Source organism: Micropterus salmoides, unplaced genomic scaffold (assembly GCF_014851395.1).
Source record: "Micropterus salmoides isolate LMB-PRFRI ecotype aquatic unplaced genomic scaffold, ASM1485139v1 Ms_hic_scaffold_13, whole genome shotgun sequence".
Classification (NCBI taxonomy): Eukaryota; Metazoa; Chordata; class Actinopteri; order Centrarchiformes; family Centrarchidae; genus Micropterus; species Micropterus salmoides.
The window spans coordinates 30,126,705-30,141,764 of record NW_024040374.1 but is presented as its reverse complement, the minus strand read 5'-3'; the positions used below and the strand labels follow the sequence as shown (position 1 = coordinate 30,141,764).

General features: G+C 38.7%; 1 protein-coding gene across 1 annotated transcript in view; it reads left to right on the top strand.

Annotated features, from left to right (window-relative positions):
* Positions 1 to 15,060, top strand: part of LOC119901248 (inactive N-acetylated-alpha-linked acidic dipeptidase-like protein 2) — a 755,283-nt gene that overhangs the window by 396,771 nt on the left and 343,452 nt on the right. The window lies entirely within an intron of this gene.

Below are 15,060 nucleotides of genomic sequence, written 5' to 3'. Positions count from 1 at the left end.
CATATGACGTTTTGGGGCAGTTGAAGAAATGACTGACACTTAGGTCTTCCAGGGAGGACACTCTCAGCATTCCATTATGGTTTCTTGGAACTATGACCTCAATCTTTTCCTAACGTAAACCAAGTAGATTTAGCTGAAACTCAACCAAATCCTGCTTATAGAAACAATGTTTCCAACTTCAGCACGGGAGACCGCTGTTTACATCTCGTCTCTTACCAACAATCAACCCTGGCTTCTTATAATCTTGACGTCTAAACTTCCAGATTTGATAAAAAAAATCTGCAGTTTGTGTGCTGATCGCAACCAGCAGTTCACATTAATACACATATGCTATGTAAATTAATTTTTGTAATCATGACTGTGATATTTCCCTAACCGAAACCCATATATTGTAGTTTCCTACACCTAACCAAACTTTAAACGTACAGACAGTGGGGTGGCGATGGTACAATGGATAAGAAACATGCCTTTGACCTGGGTTCAATTCCCACTGTGAAACATCCACCAATGTGTCCCTGAGCAAAACACTTAACCTCTAGGTGCTTCAGAGGCGTGCGACATCTGACATATATAGCAAATGTAGCTAAATGTAATGTAAGTCGAAATACCTAGCTCAGCCAGCCATTGTTTACAGTGTCCAACGTTGACAGTGGAGACCCAACTGGATCCCGTTGCCTACCAACATTGTTGGTTTAAATAATCATGACCACAATCTTTTTTAAACCTACTCTAAATCTACTCCACTCTTTTAAATACAACCAAACCTAACCAAACCTCAACCACAGAGGTGTCAGATCAAAAAAGTCATACTGACGTTTCTTTCTTGCCATGTTAATTCTACTGCCTGCTCTAGCTCCTCTCACACAGGGGAACTGCACAAAAAGTGCAAAATATTAACCATGGGATGCAACAAAATAAGGCTGCAACTAACGACTATTTTGATAGTCGATTAATCTATCGATTATTGAAACGAATAATCGACTATTCGGATTATGAATGGCAAAATGACACAATGCCTCATTTAGCTATTAGCCTTTAAATTAAACCGGAGGTTGTTTAAGGCATGTGCTAATTAACAGTCAATAAAATAAATACTGCATTCAAAAATGCATCTTTTAATGTTTCTGCTGCAGCAACAGAAAGTTGATCTGCTGTTTAGTGACGGAGCAGCTTTCACGCCAGCACTGCAACACCCCGGGACAAACTGACACTGTATACAAAGAAAGGAATAACGTCATGCATTACATTTGCCAAATTTACAAGAGGGGATTAATAATAATGATTTTGTAGTAGACAGCGTTTCACAACAAATATAGTTTGCCCTAACTCAACAACTCACAAAACTCTGTGATTTTTTTTAAGGGAGTTTGGGGCGGATTACCCGCCGCCTCATGCACAGACAGGAGAACTGTTTTCACTCTGCAGCAACACGTTCTCCAGCTGGGAATGTCGTCGTGAGCGATGCTTCATTTATGATTGTAAAGTCGGGGCACATCTGGAATGTGAACGCGGCCATTGTGTATCATAATTATGTACTACTCTCAGCGCCATTACTGTAACAATCAATCAAATTGACCAACTGTATAGAAAACGTTTCAGCTCATAACGTGAAGTAACGCGGCTTTAACGTGAAGCTAGCTCACTAACTAGCTTACTGAGACGAGTCTTCATCATCCACAGAGACACGACGTTACGCGCCTCCTCTTCAGATGCTCCGGTGTTTCCAGGAGAGCTCAGTTTTGCTGCAGTTCACGACCTTTCTGGCTGAGTGAAGAGTGAAATGCTGCCACACTAGAGGTTTTAGGTTGTGAAGGTGTTACTGCAGCTCTGATGTTGTTTTATTAACTGTAACGTTACTGTTCACATGACTTTACTCTGTTAAGCTGACGGTGTCGCTACGGCCTGATGACGTCATGAACGATAAATTTTTGTCGACTACGTCGATTAGTTGTTGCACCCTTAAAACAAAATATACAGTAAGACATACCTGACAAAGGGATAGGGAAACAGAGGCCCTATATTAATTCTAATGCCAGCTACAGCTCCTACACAAATAAAATACAAAACATACACAAAACAGAAATTAGCTTATTTTGCGTCAACTTTAGGCTAGCAGTGCCTGTTCATTGAAATTGGTATATTCACAGATGACAGACATAATATTGTAGGAAACAAAAATACTAACAAAAGATAAGAAAAATATTGGGATGGATTAGAATAAAAAGGAAGTTATAGTTGGGAACACAGAAGTAGAAATGAAGGTGTAGGGGCTTTGAACTTCAACATATATGGATTCTGGAGTTTGGAGGTCCTCCCTGTCAAAAATAAACTACATATGACCCCGTTGCAGTCGTATGTGTCGTTTTGGAAGGCTGGCAATTGGCCTGTTACAATCGCATATTTTGTGGTTTATATGCACATTTGTGAAGTAGTTGAAACAGAGAAAAGTGAGAAAGAGAATACTAGTGAAAGGCACTAAAATAGGGATAGAGAATAGAGGATAGAGAAAGACAAATGTGAGAAGAAAAGAGGATTTATGAAGGAGTTGTGAGAACAGCAAAGTAATTCTATTATGATGGAGTTCAGTTGTTGTTCAAAGGAGGTGACAGAGAGGTAGGAAAACAGAGAAGACCACAGTTTGATGCACCCTAAGTCTAAGATCACCATAATCAAACGTTTGATCTTTTTAAATCCAAAGAGGAAGGGAAAGATTTAGAGAGAAAGTAGAAATGAGAAATAAAGGGGCTCCACCAGGTAGCAAAACTTTTTTTTACGGATACAAACCTCCGTCAACCCAAACGCTCCCTTCTCCAAGCCAAAGGATCACGGGATGCCTGCGTGTATGTGTCTCTGAGAGATAACTGGCTTTGCCACTGAACTGAGACAATCATGTCACCATGGTTTCCCTCTCTGAATTTTTTGCACTTTTCATTATTTATTTTCTCACATTTATATTTCAAGGTGCCAAAAATACCCCTACCCACCCATCCATAACCACCAAAGACCCACATAATCCATCTCAATCATCTGTGAGGGTGATGGAGTATTTTTTTCAGGTTGATGGATGACAGTGAGACAGTTACAGATTAAATTAAATGGTCATTTTCACCACCTACTAGTCCTCAGTTAATTAATATATCCTTGATCTGTGGATCAAGGAGAGCGTCTTTGTCAATTGTCAAGATGGAAAAGCAAAAACAAATGAAGGATGGTGCGGAGAAGTTGTAGGCAAAAGAAATGGCCATGGCCACTGCCAGGCACAGGAGAGCAGGCGTGTGACAGGGAAGCCAAATAACAGAGTGATCAGAAGAGTATAGCTGAAGTGGTAAGCAGGTCGTAGCATGTTGGGAAACAACAGGGAACCAGGGAGGTAGTGTGTGTGTGTGTGTGTGTGTGTGTGTGTGTGTGTGTGTTGCATGTCAATATGGTTGTGATGAATGATGATAATTAATATATCCGTTAAATAATATATCCTTGACCTCTGTATACTGTTTCTGTCAGAGACCAGCATGAATTGTAACAACATTGACATATACAGCCCCACATTATTGATGACCCTTGTACTGTGGTGGCCTGTGTTTGACATTCATTGTACAAGATGTCACAATTTCACAAAGTGGAGAATTAAATCAGCTAATTAGAGTTGAGATCCAACAGACACATCAAGTCAAGCACCAATTAAGTCATGTTATGATTTTGGTCATTGGAAATGCTGCATTTTAAGTAAATCTATTAATATCATATGATTAGAATTAAACAGTCTCCAAGCATTAAAATCACATGCAACTAATGGTCAGAATAGTGAGTTGCATTGAGTAGCGTCATTTAGCAGTACTTTATGCGTCTGTTCTATATTTACCGTGCATTGCGAGCAAATCTAGCAAGAAAGCACACTGATTATCTATTATAAACAATATAAATTACATATTGTATATGATATAAATGATGGATTCTGATAAATGATGAAATATGTGTCCCATGCTTGCCAATCCTTTTGATTTATCTGTCCTTGTCACCGCTGTTCTCCTGGAGTTTCAATTCCCCCGATTTTCCCCCCACATGATGAAATCTGAAATCTGCCCATTCATTATAATTATTATCGCTTCTGCTTGGAATTGTGTTTTTTTAAATTACATACTTATTCCACATATTTGTCAGTTGTGTCTAAACAGACAGTAAGACAGATGAGCAGACACACACACACACAGGCAGGACAGAAGCTCCCACCCCGCAGATCATCATACTAGGCGATCCTTTTGACTTCATTGTTGTAGAAGAAGGGACGCCCTGCTTATCCAGGAACGCATAAAGAGCTTAGCGTTATAAATTCATGAGGTTATTATACAGATCAGCTCTTTGTGTGATTAGAAAAGAGCAGAGGAGCAGAATCACTAGAAATGCGCATCTGATTGTGAACAGCCAGGCTACTGCTCATGTGATAATCCACACTGCGCTAGGATACTGGCTTTATATGAGAATTTAAGATATACATGAGTCTAATATTTGCCAGGTGCACAACTTACAAATAAAAGACGGTTGTTAATTTAGGATGGTAAAAAGAAAAATCACTGAGTAGGATGGGATAACATGGTAAATTTAGGATAATGTATATTTCCACTGTACTAATTCCATCAGTACAACAAAAGAGTCATGTTATACTCATATAAATTTTAATAATTAACATCAATCATTCCTTCATTGCTCCTACTTGGTCAGCAGAACTCTATACTACTCTATACTACTATGAATAAAGACTAACAGGTAGAGACTCTTATATCATGGGGAACTTCTGTGTGATCACTTTGTCACAACCTTTTTAATAGAAGTAGTAACTGTCAAAATAAAAAAACTGACAACATGGAAGTTTTAACTGCTTTGGACCGTCTGATTGATTAATCGATCCACATATGTGTTACCATATATATATATATATATATATATATATATATATATATATATATATATATATATATATATATATATATGAAGGAAGAAGTGTTGAGTTTGATTCATTACAGCTTATCATTATTTGAGGAGAAAGGCAAAGTGGAAACCATGACTTGACTGTTTTTGTTCTTTTTATGGAATTGGTGCTGTGGAAATTAATCAGTTCAAAAGGTAAACATGGTGGAGGTATTGAGTTAGCATTAACTGCCTATATGGATTATACGTTAATTCTGGTCACTGAAGTCTTCACTGTTTTATCAATCGTCTCTGGTGTCAATGAAAAGAAACAGCAGGTTATGCACATTATGAGTTCAGACTACAACAGGACCTTTTATGTCATGCCTGGCCTCTTGCACAGCAGTATAAATTGGGGGAATTGGTTGGAGTGAAAAATTGATTATGGTTTACTTACGTTTTAATTAAGAAATACACGGTATACGACACAAGTCACACATTTCAACCTAGTTAAATTTATTCTGTAATGAAGAAATTCCTGCATGGTGACAATGTGTGTGCATGATACCAAGGTTACCAAATGAATGAGATGAAATGTTTGAGATCTGCAAAAACAGAAGACCAATTGAGGTAATTAGTTAGGTTTAACTCCTGGATTCATGTTTGAGTCAAATGCACTATTTGCTATGTCAGGGTGTTTTCACATCTAACCTGTTTTTTTTAGTTCAAATGTATTTTGGTGTGTTTGTCTGGTTAACATTACGTATCGAGTCTAGTAAATAATGGGGACTAGTTAATGCTTCGCAGGAACTGGAGACACGGGTGTTGTCTGTGGACAGTGCGCGTCCATGCGTCAGCAGCAGTATCGTACACAAGGCATGTAATGCATATGTCTCTCTGCTTAAAACCTGAGAGTATGCGTGCCGACTGGTCACTACACATTACAGTTAGTGCAAAATTGAATAGTTAATTTTAGCTATATGTACTTTGTGTGTGCATATATAATATACATGTATATATAAAAGTCACTTTTTGTGAACCAAACAATCACAGCCTGGATGGGGCGGGATATTAAAAAAAGGTTGACGTGCTACAGCAAACTTTACAAATGTTGAACTTGTTGTTCTCTATACATGGTTTTTATTATTGATAAGCTTGTGATAAGTACTTTGCATAAACAAATGAGAGACTAATCACCATGTGGAGCATTTTTCTTGCACAATAATTTAATGACTGAAAACAACCCATAGAAATGAAACTGATGTTTTGTCCAACTGGATTTAATATTATAACAATGGTAAGCAATATAGTAGCCTGTACTACGATCTGAATTTATAATAAATACACTAACATTAGTCCTAATGGAACCTCAACCACAGTGATGTAATATCAGAAAACGGTTTTATTTGTGAAACAATTAAATTGTTGAATCTCAACTAATAAACTATCTGTAGGCAGACTATCCAAATAAAGTGTAACCTGTAAATTTATTTTGTTTATGAAATGGTCAGAAATAACAAGAAAATGCATAGATTTGGGTCATAAGGTAACTCATTGCCTTTACTGTATACGCCCCGATCATGCTTATTGTCGCGCGAAATCAACCCCCAAAAGCCCATTCTGAGCCAGGAAAAACCCTGGGGTTGGCTCTTTTATTTAGCCAAATAGACATGTTCCTTTTTATACACACCTATAGATTTTCCTTCAGCCTGACAATTATATTATTTACTTTATGGGGCACAGAAAACTAAGAAATAAAGCTGCCTTAGTTACTTTATATTGAGTCTGGGAGAACAGAAGCAAAAGTGAGAGCAAGACAGTGGCAGACAAAGTCAAAAGATGCATAAAAGCAGCTATGAAGACTGAGAAAGACCTAAGAGAAATAGAAACTAAGGAGATGGTGACAGTGAAGCAGCATATTTTAACAGCGTCGCATGACTATACTGGGGAAATATCTCAGCGTGAATAAATTGCTATTTGGTTTGTGGGGTTCTCATTACGTGATTGATAAAATGATTGTCATTTGTGCCTTAGTAGCTACGTATTCAATGAATAACAATCAACATGCGTTTTGTTTGGAATATCATGGTCTTTAGCGCAGATAAATAACTTCTGCTTATGTTTTATTATTTTACATTTCCCACTCTTCCTCGTTTCTCAGCCAAAAGGACTCCAATGTTTTTTCCCTTAATAGAGGTGTCAAGGCAAAACCATAGCAGACTTTTTCCCCAACTCGTCACTGTAGAAACTTTATGCTTCCAATTCTTTTTCAATTTACACTTCAAAGAGGTGTGTAAGTATGCAGAGCTACTTTGAGAGAAACTGGATTAGGTTCAAATCCCTAGAAGATGGTTTCCCACTGCTAGTATCTTGGCCCGTCTAATACTTATCTCTCCAGCTAATTATACTACTGTAATAAATTCACTAGTACAGTTACAGGGAAGTGCATCCGACCATTTTGTCGTTTTTGTTTTTCTGCATCTAGTCCCAGACATATCTCAAATGTGAACAAATGCATTTAGTTTGACTGTTTTTTTAGGGGCTAATCCTGGAGATGCCGTTTTTTAGCTCAAGGCTATAATTGGTACTGATTCTGGCTGGATGATGATTTGGGGTGATGGATCTTTATCTAGCTGATATGGCTTTATCTGGATGATATATATCTTGCTGTGCTGGCACTACGACAACGAGCGTCATGGATCTCTATGTTATGTTTGGAGTCTTGCTGTGCATTCTTTGTTTGTTCCTTGAGCTTCTGTTTATAAGAAGTCATATAATTTTGGCTATAAAAGTAGCACAATGTGGACCTCGTGACCAATTATGAGATGTATTATGTAGCTAAATGTTAGCTATAGCTATTGCTTAAGGCTCGTGCAAACTACACGTCTTTCAGCGTTCACACTGCACAACTTGCCCTCTTGTGACGGGAATCTTGAAGTTGTTGTGGCGCTCACACTATGTGACTGATCGGTGACAGGGGGTCACACACTACACGAGCTGACAGCGGCTCTGCCACCCGAAAGCTGGTCTCCAAACCACATTTTGTCAAGAAAACACACGGGAAATATGAAACGGGAAATGATGCGAACCTACACACGAAACAGCTGTTGTTTGTTATTATAAAGATAGCAATTATAAAGACAAAGAATTTGGGTGAACGAATGGATTAGCACATGGCTGGAGGGGGGTAAAAAGTGTTTTGTGGTGAAAAAGTAGCTGCCTCTTCTTCCAGCTTCCTGCTCTCATTGGCTGGATGTGGATGTCGAGTTGGTCGACTCCTCCAGATATTTGGCATGCTAGATATCTGGCAGACGTCGGCGATGTGTCAGGAATGTGTCGGGGAGCCGTTTTGACTGGCGACCGCCAATCAATCGCTGATTTATCCCTGATAAGCATGATGGTCGGCCTTTAAATGGTGTAGTGTGAACTAGGCTTTACTTGCTTACTATTTTGTGTATTTAGAGTGACATTGTTTCCCTCAACAATGTATTTCAGTAGGACTGGTAACTTTACTTGCACGAGTTTCATACATGTTACATTGAGATTGGCACACTACATATAGTTTGTCATAGTTTGTCACACCAAATCAAATCAACACTGAGCTTAATCATGGGCACTTGGTGCCAGTCATTAAATTAAAATCGTTTTCAACAATTCTGCCTTTCTGCCCTTCTAATAGCGCTGGATTGGTAATCTGACATACAGGGCATTTTCCAGGTGGGCCGATGCACCTTGGTGCCGATATAATTTTAATTTGTAATATTAAGAGTTAATGTATTGCGACAATCCCATAAAGCAAGAGAAGCGTCCCGTTGGTTCATTTTCTATAATGACACGAGGCTGGCCTAATCACATCTCTAACTGGGTGTCTCCTGTCAGATGGCTCAGAGAGCCAAACATCTGTGCATCAAGGAGAGCGTCTTTGTCAATTGTCAAGATGGATAAGCAAAAGAATGAAGGAGGGTGCAGAGAAGTTGTAGGCAAAAGAAATGGCCATGGCTACTGCCAGGCACAGGAGAGCAGGCGTGTGACAGGGAAGCCAAATAAGAATGATCAGAAGAGTATAGCTGAAGTGGTAAGCAGGTCGTAGCATGTAGGGAAACAACAGGGAAGCAGGGAGGTAGTGTGTGTGTGTGTGTGTGTGTGTGTGTGTGTTGCATGTCAACATGGTTGTTAATTAATTCTATTAATGACAATGATAATAAGAACACAATTGTGACTATCACCCTATAAGTGAGACTGTCAGCTAATGCTGGTGCTCACTCACATAACATAAGTCGTTGTTTCTGTAGCCTAGTATAGTTCCATAATGCTGTCACAATTTCGGCAGACTATTAAAACTTGAACCTTAGAGTTGGCTCAGCAGTGAGTGTGCTAGGTCCATATTGTGTCATTATATTATTAAAATGATTAAGCTTTTTGTGTGAAAAGGCCATAAAATAGATTACATACAGCTTACTGTGATAAAATATTATGCCTGCTCATTTATTAGCCTAGTACAGGGAAAACACAGCCTTGTAGTTGTTTGGGGGACTAGTACAGTACGCAAGGATGGTGTAATGGTGAGTGGGCTGATTTTTTTGTCTTACCAAATTGAACTGCCATTCTTGTCATAACTTAGCTTGATCCCTCACTGTTTAACATTTTTTCCCAACAAACAGCTTGAAAAGAAAATATCAATCTATCTTTCTATGTAAATATCTAGATAGATAGCAAGCTTACTGAATCACTGCTAAGTTTTAAGATGGTTTCTTTGCAGATAGTGCTTAGACATTGCAGCTAAATAGATAAATCGGTTTTAATGCTGACTGTTTTCTTTATTTTTGGGGGAAATTTAACCAAATATTGGGGGTCTCTGCCCCTTCATTAAGACAAACCTCAGAAGGGTCTATTTTAAAGTTCATTTGCATATTTAAAGGTGATGAGCAACAATGGAGTACAACTTTCAGGGGACATGAAACAGCTAATATATATCTTGCTGGTTACAAAGTGGCAAGGGGGCTAGCATTTATACCGGCTCCACTGGCTTTACCCCTCTGCTTCATATTTGAAAAGCCTCAACTATGTTTTAAAACCAGTAAACATAACTATTCAATATGCATTATATGAATAATTATCAATCCAACATTAAATGCCTTAAACAAAATAATAGTGTTTGGAGAATCTTTTGGAACTACTCACTACTGTGTAGGAAAGGTCAGATAGGTCAGTGCTGTTGCAGTGTTGGAAGATTATAATATGTACGGAGATATCAAAGCTGTACCAGCTGTGCATAAAGTACCCATGATTTTTGGAAAACTTGACTGTGTGTTCTGCCTGTTCGGCCTAAACAGGAAACACTGAAAATTAACACAAAAAGTGGCATAGAGTAAAAAAGCAGACACTGATATATGTTTATGAAAATGGCAGAGATTCCTACTTATAGTTCTCTGGTCTATAGTTCTCCCCACCAAAAGAATGAATAACTGAACATAGCATGGCCTGGAGCCTCAAAACAGAAAATTGTTTATTCCATTCAGCTTATGCTCTCTAGCTGAATTCAGCACTAATTGACTTTGTCCAGTTAAAAGTGAAAGACTGCTATTTATTCTGACATTTGAAAGACCTTCAGATGAGCTGAACACTTTGTGGAGCTCATTAAAAGAGAAGGATTTCAGAAATTTTTGTGCAAGAGAACAAGAGTACCTGGAAACTGTGCTGAAAGTGGGCCGGATGTGGGAATGCTCGGTTACTAGAGCAACACGTCCTCATACCCAAATGACAAAATAGTTTAAAGTTATGTTATGCCCAGACAAAACAGGTAGCTTTAGCCTAAGTCTTTTAGGCTTATATCATATATTTAGTCATTAAGTAACTAACATACAGCTTTACATATTTAAGAACCTTTTACAGGGTTCTTGTTTTAAAATGTGGCAGATGGAAACTCTGAAAAGAAAAGAGACACCTGCTTTTGTTTACTTCTCTGTAGAATCACAGAAAGACCAAGTGTTTTAAAAATTACTGCAAATTTCAATGTTAAATCTGCCACCGTTACCACTCTAAACTGCATATGTGCAGTGTGAGAATGGAAAGCATAGTAACAGTTACTAAGACGGGAGAGGCTTAGCATGATTTTAATCAGTCTTTTCAAGCTCAACAGCTTGTTTTTCAGGAAATGTCCCTTTGACAACATCCTCTGCCCATCCACATTGAGTCCAAAGACAGCAAACACAATGCAAGTTTAAAAGATAAAGTAATAGACTATAGACAAGACAGTTAACTCAACTATGCCGCTTGCGTAAGTTTTTAACAAGTGTTAAAAGAAGTGAAAATAACGTAAGATAGGGCACAACGTAAGAGCATGCTGAAGGAGATAGGAATGTAAAGAATTAAATAAAATTGTCAAAAGTAAATGCAAAGTGCTTGGATATCCAATAAGCACTGCTCCATTCACTGGGAGGCTAGTGAAGGACAAAACTTTGAATGACCTACAGACTTCAACTACTGAGATTGAATATGTATCTGTCAACCACGTGTATATATCTGCATAAAACTGGGCTATGGGAGTGTGGCCACAAAGGCAGCATTATCTAAGAAGGGCCATATCAAATGACTGGCAGTTTTCCAGAGAGGAATTAAGTTAAATCCAAGATGCTGGAGAAGGTTTTGAAATCACAAGTCAAAGAATTTATGTGCTTTCTTCCTCAAGAATATCAATATCACAGTAAGGTGAAATATGGTCGCTGAAGCATCATGATTTGGTTCAGAGGGGCTATGATGTGTTATGGAGCAAACTCATGGAAACCACCACAAGAGAACCACAGTCTTTCAGCAGGACAATGATTCTCCGATTAAGCATAAAATCATTTGCTTTCTTGACTGATCTACATCGGCTTTGTCACACCGAGTGTATACCACTAACAACTCACGGTGTATTCCTTCATTCCTCATCTTATATGACTTGTCTCATTCTGTGGAAAGAAATGACTCTCCGCAGCTTTGTTAGCAAACTGCAAGTTTTCATGTACGTCATTCTTGAGTCTTGCACATAGTTATGGCATGGCAGGCAATACAGTGACCTAAAAGGCACAAGCTGTTTCAACAACTGGACCTTTATCTCAAGATATGTAGGAGGATTCTCAGAAAAGCAGACCATAAATGACACAGCATGCTCCTGTACACTTTTAACCATAACAGTTCTAAGCAGGAATACAGTCTGCCATGTAGACGTTTTCAACTGACATGTTGTTGGCAAGAATTTTGTTCTTACTTGTGAGTAAGGCGAAATGGAAGACAACCACTGTTTCTTGTAATACCATTGTTGTTAGAACTGTTTCTTAGAATAGTATTGCGGCTATAACACAATGCTATACGTTTATTTTCATATCATGACTCTTTGTAGATCATATTCTCAATATTATTTAATGGAGAGCAGGTCAGACGGTGTTGCAGTGGCTGCAAATGGTTGGTATAATAAAAGATACATTAATTCAATAATTGATTCATTAATAGGAATACATGAAATGATGATCAAGTAGACAGGTGGTGGAGGTGGGGTTGGGGTTAATAAGGGGTGTTGTGAGGGAGACTGAATTATGGGTGGCTGGCAGTCCCCTAGCACAAGTCTCCAGTGATAGAAAGACTCAATGTGGTCTTAAAAATCCACATTTTTTTTGGAATGTCCGTGCCTTAGGCCCCACCTAGACCTTCAAAATGGGCATGGCTGGTTGAAGGTGACATCCTGCTGTTTTGCATCAAAAAGCCGCAAGGTGTGTCTCCTGCAGCTCCGAACAGTGTCCTAGGATGATCCATCAGTCTCCAGGCTCTCTTCACATCACTGCAGCTCATTTCACTGATTACTTCCTCTTCTCATTAAAGTAGTGATAATCAGTGAGATCTGCAGTGACTCTATGGCCATGATAGCTCAGGCACTTTTCTACATCAGCCATTTGTGGATGAATTAAGGCCTCCGTGTTATTTTGTTACCCCCTCTATGTTTTGTATGTATATATGTGTGTGTGTGTGTGTGTGTGTGCGTGTGTTATCAACCACATGTCCTTTAGAATTGTATATTAGAATCCTTCAATGAGGGTTGAATGAAAGTCTCCCAAACACAGTGATCAAGATGTTGAACATAGTAACCCTCACACATGTATAGTTTATTGCAAGCTGTTTGCACTGAATTACATGTACAGTACAGGTGCTCTTTTTATTGTGTCATCTCCCCTGCAGAGGTGATCTAAGTGTTCCAGATTAAGTTTAGTACGTTAAAGGGGAACTGATTTTACATATCAAAGTCTATTTGCAGGTCTTTGAGAGTACTACAGCATATGGGAAAAAAGAAGCTGTGTGAAGTTAAAGATGAGAGAAATCCAACACATAATTCTCCAAAAATGGAAGTATACAATGTTTTATAATCCTGTCCTCCAAACAGCTTTTCTTTTGCTCTCTTTTATTCCTATCACCCCAGGAGGTAGAGTTTCAGTTAACCTGACTAGCTATTAGCAGAGTTTACTAGCCAAATTAAGCATTATGAATAAAAACGTTGATTAACTTAACTAAACTTAAACATTCTTTAATTTGCTTACAGTTAGATATTGACACACCTCACTTCTCTAGGATTCTCTTTGTATGAGACTGGTTTGTATGGGTGTGGTATGTGAACCTGACACACGGCCCTTGACAAAATAACATTGTGACAATATGACAGCAACATCAGTAACACTGTGCTTGGTGTTCTCAATAACATCAGACTGTGAATAGCAATATGATGGGGAATAGATGAATACAAATCTACCACATAATACATGAGACAGCATCTGAAATTATGCAATTTACAGCAGTTACATTTACATTTTTCTAATGTTCACTGTCCCAGTGTTTGCTGTTGAAATATAGAGGAGGCATATTTTATTCTCATGAAGAAGATTTCTTGCTGATATAAAGCGATTGGAGGGGGGGAGAGCAGAGAGGAGGCGTATACTCAGAGAGGGGAAGGAGAGAAACAAATTAAGATGGAAAGGGTGAGCAGGAGTCAGGGAGTGAATACAAATAGAGAGATAGAGAGAAGAGGCATCTTAGGCAATGATACACAAGCACTGTGTTGATGCAGTGTAAACTGGCAGTGTGTGCTGCGACAGTAAGAGGACCTGGTGACGAGAATGATAAATTATGTGGTTGATTAAAACTTTTGTGACACAAAGGTTTCTGTCTGTCGTTCTGGACAGTTTTTTGTTGTCAACCCACTATGTTTATGGGATAAAGTTTACTGTCACCTAAAAGCTAAATATTTTTGCAGAATGGTTAGTCATATACATAGATTAGACTTTCATCTAAACTCCATGTACAGATCCATGTATAATCTTTCACAGACGAACAGTTGATTACGGTACACCTCCATGTTATCCGTTATCCATTCACTGATGGAGACTGAGCGATATTGTTGAAAGGTACAGAAAGACTTATATGTAGTAAAGTTGGAACAATGGTTCTCAGTGGTGGAAAGTAACGAAGTACAAATACTTTGTTACAGTACTTAAGTAGTTTGTTTTTTTTTACTTTCACTTTGCTACATTTCTAAACCAAATAACGACTTTCACTCCGTTAGATTCTGCACGAGGCCTTCTTACATGGTTACTAGCATGCAGCGTGCTAGTGTGGAGCAGCATTGAAAAACAAATGTAAAACTGATAAAGCCAACTCGGTTCGAATCAACTTCAGCCAGCTGATGTGACACCGGCATACGCAGTGATAATAATCAAGTCGCTCTCACACAGACCTGGTGGGCCCCGCCTCACTCTCGTGTCAAAGGTGAAAGCGAGTGTTAATGTGTAGCATACAACTTTGATGAGAGGGTGAAGAGGGACTATCCTTCTAGGCACGTGTCAGGTAAATGTGTGTTCTCTCCTCCGTAGGCTCTTCTCTAGCATCTGTATGATCCCTGCATATTTGCGTGGCCAAGCAATTGGTAGAAACCACTCAAACTTATTGTCTTGTTGGAGAAAAAAGTTTCCAAACTACATCAGTGGTTTGCTGATGAAACAGTGGACTACAAGGAATAAATCTTCTGAGGGAAACAAGTCTTGGTCAAAATTCATGGAAAGACAGGCCATCTGCATAGTGTAAAATATGGGTGTGTATCCCAGCATGAACAGAGAAGAAGGAGCCAGCAGGAATACA